A 6212-nucleotide genomic window follows, 5' to 3' on the forward strand; every position below is an offset into this window, starting at 1 on the left:
TGCCACCTGTGCTAATGGAAGGTGGCTGGAAGGCCACTTCCAAGAAATGTACAGATTGATGGGTTCTGCCACTCACAGCTGGCCTTAGTCATCAGTTCCAACAATGGGGGTGCCCGAGGCACTGTAACAGCCCCTGAAGGGAGTATACTGCGGGGAGAAGCATCATGTGCTTCGCTGATGAGTAAGGCCTTGGCCATGGGCTATGGTCCGTGGCCTTCCTCAGCCCTGCCACTTGGCCCCCACCTTGACTCTCCTTTGCCTCAGTTTCTTCCTCCTAAGTGCCAGCCCCTGAAAGTCCCCATGTGGGCTCCCTAGAAGCCTCCCGTGCCCCGGGTTAAAGCTGCCATCTTTCCCCCCCAGTTCCCTCCTCCTTTATTACTGAGATCATCACATGCTGGGAGTTGCCACCGATTCTTCAAGCCACACGCCCATGGCCAGCTTGTTTGCTCCAGACAGAAACACCAGCATTGACTTTGCTGCATATTCATTGTAAAACTGCAAATGATATAAAACACGTACATTGAAGAATGGAAGTTCCCTCGTTATTTGCCCTCCCAAAATAGCTACTGGCCACATTTGGTGAATTCTGGTATCTGTTTAGACTCTCTGAGTTATAACAGGCAGAAAATCCAATCAAAATAGGAATTATGGGCTCATGTAATAGAATAATGCAGAGGCGGCTGTGGGTTTCAGGCATGGTTTGATCCAGAGGTTCATGATGTTATTGACGCTCCGGCTTGACTTCTCTGCAGTTCTTTTCCCTCTGCCCTCCTCATGGCGTCAGCGGGTCCAGTTAGGGTGGTAGCAGTAGCTGCTGGGGTCCCAGATGTTATACTCACACTGCACCATCAGAGGAGGCAAGACCAGCTCATTCTTGGTTCCCAAGTAAGAATGAGGAATCCTGTTTCTCAGAGGTGTTCTGACCCAGCCTGGAGGGGGTCAAAGAAGACTTCCTGGAGGAGGTGGGGCCTGAACTCATGTTGAAGAGCCACCTGTCAGGAGAGTTGGGGCCCCTTTCATGTATGAGAAAGCAAAGTGCCCTTTCACCTCTGTTGAAACTCGAGGCCCAGAAAAGTTAAGTCGTGGGACTGAAGAGGCTGAAGTGGTCCAGCGGGACCGCATGAAGCGAGTCAACAGGTCAAGCTCCCATTTTGCAGACAGATCTGGGCCGGAGCCTCGGGTTGTGTGGCCTCAGGCAAGCCGGCCTCATCTCCCTGAACCTCAGCTTGCTCACTCCCTGTGAAATGAAGGCAGCAACAGACCAGCCTTCGGGGTTATTAGGAGGGTTAGGGCCCATCCCTCATGTGCACTCGGGAAACATGACTTGCTATTCATATTGTTGTTATTGGTGCCTTTGTTATTACGGCCACTTTGATAGAAACTCCTTAGCACAGTGCCAGGTACCCAGCAGGTGCCCGGGAAATAATAGCTGGGACCCTGATCATTATCGCCAGCTCCCTGGGGCACAGCAGATGTGGCTGGGCCCACCCGAAGCCCACTTGCCCAGCAGAGTGACACCGCCACCCTCAATGAGCAAAGAAGGTGAGTGGTGGGACAGGCCCAGCCTGGGCCCAAGCTCGTGGGGAGCCGGTCTCTCCAGCAAGGCCCTTGCTGCACCTGCTCACACCCGCCCACGCCAGTCTTAGGGAGGTTTCTGGGCTGGGAGGGGTTGCCCCACTCCCTCCATCCATCGGAGCCTCGCTGTGTGTCTGGCTGACCGGCTACGTGTCTCTCCCTGGCAGGTGAGCTATGAAGCACCAGGCCCCAAAAGCACTGGCCTGCAGCCTCAGCATTAAGTGTATTCGCAGCCATTAGCAGGAGGCCCCAGCCTGGCCAGTCAGGGCGAATCCTCAGCCCACCCCTTGCCCCCGCTCCCTGGGGGCTGCCTGTTAAAGCTCCATCCTTGGAGGGGAGAACAGAGGCTGAGAAGAAAACATGGGGCTTCTAGGGCCCACGTGGACATTTGTGTAGGTTGTTCACTGCACAAAGGTGCTGCTCAGGGGGCAAGTGGAGCTGCAGTTCAGCCAGCCCTCCGCTTCCCAGGCTGTGGGACCTGGCTCAGGCTGCATTCCACACAGGAGGTGGTGCCCTTTTCTAATCCGTTCAAAGGAGCCTTAGGGGAGAGCTGTGGCCTGCGTGGGCTGCAGAAAGAAGCTATCTGAGAACTCGAAGCCTTATGTAGCCTTTTTTTTAAATTGCATTTTTAGGGACATCTTTTTAGAGTACAGTTCTATGAATTTTATCATGTGTATAACTTTGTATAACCACCACCACAAGTAGGATACAAAACAGGTCTCTCAGCCCAAAAAAGTCCCTTGTGCTATCCTTTCGTAGTCACGTCCTCCCCTTGCTCCTAATCCCTGGCAGCCCCAGATCCGTTCTCCGTCATTGGTCTCTTAGAAAATGGAATCGTGCAGTATGTGATATTTTGAGACTGGCCTTTTGCGCTCAGCATAGTGGCCTTGAGATCCATGCAAGGTGATGCGTGTGTCAATAGTTTGTTCCTTTTCATTGCTGAATCATAGTCCATGTTCGGGACGTACCATTTTATCCATTCACCCACCGAAGGAATTTGGGTTGTTTCCACTTTGGGGCTTTTACAAATAAAGCTGCTCTGAACATCCATGCCTCTGTGACTATGAACATGCCTGTCTCTGCGTGGACCTAAGTTTTCATTTCTCTGGGATAAATGTCCAGGAGTAGTACAGCTGCATCATAGGACAAGAATATGATTAACTTTTTAAGAAACTGCCAGACTGTTTTCCAGAGTGACCATACCGTTGTGCATCCGTATCTATAATGTATGAGAGTTCCAGTTGCTCTGGACTCGTCAGCACTTGATATTGTCAGTTTTTAAATTTTAGCCATCCCAGTGGGTGTGAAGCAGTACCACATCACACTTTTAATTTTCACGTGTCCCTGATGGTTAACAGTATTGAGTATTTTTTCATGCATTTATTTGTCATCTGATAGATCTCTGATGAAGTGTCTATACAAGTCTTTTGCCTATTTTTCAATTGGACTGTTATGAAACTATTGAGTTTTGATGGTTCTTTATATATTCTGGATACAAGTCCTTTGTCAAATATGTGATTTGCAAATATTTTCTCACAATCTGTGGCTTGTCTTTTCATTCCCTTAACAGTTTCTTTTACAGAACAAGTGTTAAATTTTGATGATTTATCCATTTTTTTTCTTTTGTGGGTTGTACTTTATTGTTATGTCTGAGAGCTCTGCCTAATCCCAAGTCTCAGAGATTTTTCTCCTATGTTTTCTGAAAGTTTTATGTTAGAGATTTAGGTCTATGATCCATTGTGAGTTGATTTTTTCTTTCTTTTTTAATATGGGGTGAGGTAAGGGTCAAGATTCCTTTTTTTTTTTTGCATGTGTCCCACAGTATTTATTAAATTAATGAATGAAAGGCACAAAGGATCAGGTAGCAAGGCTAGCAAAATGGGGGAGATCAAGATTGTGTACTAGTCAATGGATAAAGGATTGTTTTTTTCAGCAAATGATGTTAAAACCATTGGACATTCATTTTTTTAAAAAAAAATGAACCTCAACCTAAACCTCGTATCTTATACAAAAAAATGACTCTCAGTGGATCATAGATTTAAATGTAAAAGGTAAAGGACTCCAGCAAACCCATCTATGTCGTAGGAGATTCCCAGCCCAGCTCCGCTGTCAGATGACATAAGACTGGTGAGAATTATACGAGCATATAGGGTAAGTCAAGTGAGAACCTTCTATGGCCACCCCTGACCTGTCCAGGGTTTGAGAGAACCAACATTTATCAAACGTGAACCCTGCACCAAGTGTTCCACTGAATGCTTTCTTTGCATCCTCTCATTGAATCCTAAAACAAATCAATAAACTTTTAGAGGTTGGTGTTTTTGTGCCCACTCTATGAATAAGGAAATTGAGCTCAGAGAGGTTAAGAAACTTGCCTAAAGTCACAAAGTAAATGGGAGAGCGAGGTTTTACCCCAGGGTGTTCACCTCTGCTGGAGGCAGGCAGGGCACAGTTGGGACAAGCTGATGTAGAGCTGCACTGTTGATCTATCACGTGGTTATGGGGCCTTGGTTGGGGTGGGTGCGGGGGGGTGGGGCAGGTATGCTTTTCTCCCAGGATTCTGGGGAGATTAGAGGCCCCCATTCTCCAGAGAGCCTTAGCTGAGTCCCCTTCGTGCTGATGCCTCCTCCTGGATGGCTCTTGTTCGAGGCACTCACCAAACCCATTCCCAACAGACGGAACCCGTTGCAGGCCTGACGATGGCGGATGCCTCCAGGCAGCGCATGCGCATGACGGCATATGCCAGTCCTGGGCTGATAGGATCTTCTCGCCTGCGCTGGGGCTCCCTGCCTCCTGTGACTGGTCATTCCAGCCCCTCGGCCTTTCCCTCGTTCCTAGTGCATCCCCACCCCCACCCCTTGGCCAGCCTGTAACCCCCTACTTAGGGGGCCCTCTCCACGTCTTCTCACTTGTTTAAACATGACTGCTGTTTCAGCATTCAGCTCAAGCGGTGCCTTCCCAGCAGCTCCTCCGAGCTCTCCCTCTTCATGCTGCTGATAAATACAGTCTAGTCCCATATGGTCTGAAAAGCTGGCATTTGGCAACATAGCTTTCTAGAGATGCATGGGCCTCTCTAGAGCCTTCTAGATGCACCTAGAGGTGCATCTGGGGGGAGCAGCCTCAGCCCCAAATAGATTGTGAGGGCAGGGACTGAGTTTTTTTTTTTTTTTGGCTGTGCCACGCAGCTTGTGGGATCTCAGTTCCCCAACCAGGGATTGAACCCAGGTCACACGGCAGTGAAAGCCCGGAATCCTAACCACTAGGCCACCGGGGAACTCCCTGGGGCCTGAGTCTTAATCCCCTCTGCTGGGCGCAGAGGAGACTGGCTCCCAGCGCATGACTCAGGGTCCATCAGACCCATCTCTGCCACCTCCTTGCTGTGTGACTCAGTGTCTGGCATGCCATAAACGCTCCATCGATGGGAAGAGTTGCTGCTGTTGCTTTGGGGGCTGTTATTTTTATTCCAGGATGCCTCCTAGAGCGGTGTAGCCAGGTATGGACGGTGAGAGGGTCCGCTGCTCTCGGAGGGAAGCAAAGTCCTACTGCAGCAGGAAAGCTTCCCTCCTCTCACCCCCACCCCCGAACCCCGGCCTGGAACAAGCCCACGACACCCTGCGGGCGCCACGCAGCTCCCTCCAGCCAGGGCTGCAGGCTCCTAGGGGCAGGGTGGGGGCGGGGAGAGGGACCAGCTTTTAATTCTTTTCCCCCTTCATAGCCTGGAGTTGACCCTCGGAGTGACACTGAAGGGGCCCCAGGGAGGCTGGGGTCAGGCAGAGGGGAGCAGCCTCTTGCCTAATGAAGTCTGCCCAGAGCCCAGACCTCCTGCAGCCTAATTAGATTTCATGATCCTGAAGGAGGCACCCTGGATCCTTGCTCACCTCCAAACCTCATCAGCGCCCGGCCTTGTCCAGTCCAGGCCCTGCATCTCAAACACAGCTCCTGCTGGCAACCTGCCACTGTCCCTGGCCTCCGACCTCTCCCACCTGCTCCTGCCACCTCTCCTGTCTCGCCCACTCTTGATCAATGCTGGGGATGTCTTTCTAGAAAGCAAATCAGATGGTGTTCCCCCTCCCCCCTCTCCCCACCCCCAGACTCCCACTCCCTTCAACGGGGGCCTCTCCATCTTTTTATTCACAATTATCACCTGGTGATCCTGTTAAAATGTAGAGGTATTGGGACCCATCCCCCAAGAGTATGACTTCCTGGGTCTGGAGCAGGGCCCAGGAACCTGCATTTCACAAGCCCCCCTTTAGGGCTGGAGACAGGAGCCCAGGGTGTGGCTCTACTCAAACTCTCACGTTCTGGCTCAAAACCCTGAGGCCACAAGGATACAAATGTGAACCTGGCCTTCTGGAGTACTGTGAAGGTGTGTCTTCAAGGAAGGCGGTTAGAACAGGTTTGCACAGAGCAGTTTTCTAGCCAGGTTACTAACTTGTAAATGTCTAGACAGCTGATACATGGACCTCCATTTGGCCTTGGGTCCCACAAATTTGAGGCGTAGTCCTGTTTGGCTCTCAGCTCTTTATCGCCTCATCTGCAGAATAAGCTCCAGGGGGCTCAGCTTGGCTCAGGTCTGACCCCCGCCCTTCTCCACATTACCCTCCAGCATCTAGTTTATGGTCTTTGAAAACATCACGCAG

Source organism: Tursiops truncatus, chromosome 6 (assembly GCF_011762595.2).
Source record: "Tursiops truncatus isolate mTurTru1 chromosome 6, mTurTru1.mat.Y, whole genome shotgun sequence".
Lineage (NCBI taxonomy): Eukaryota > Metazoa > Chordata > Mammalia > Artiodactyla > Delphinidae > Tursiops > Tursiops truncatus.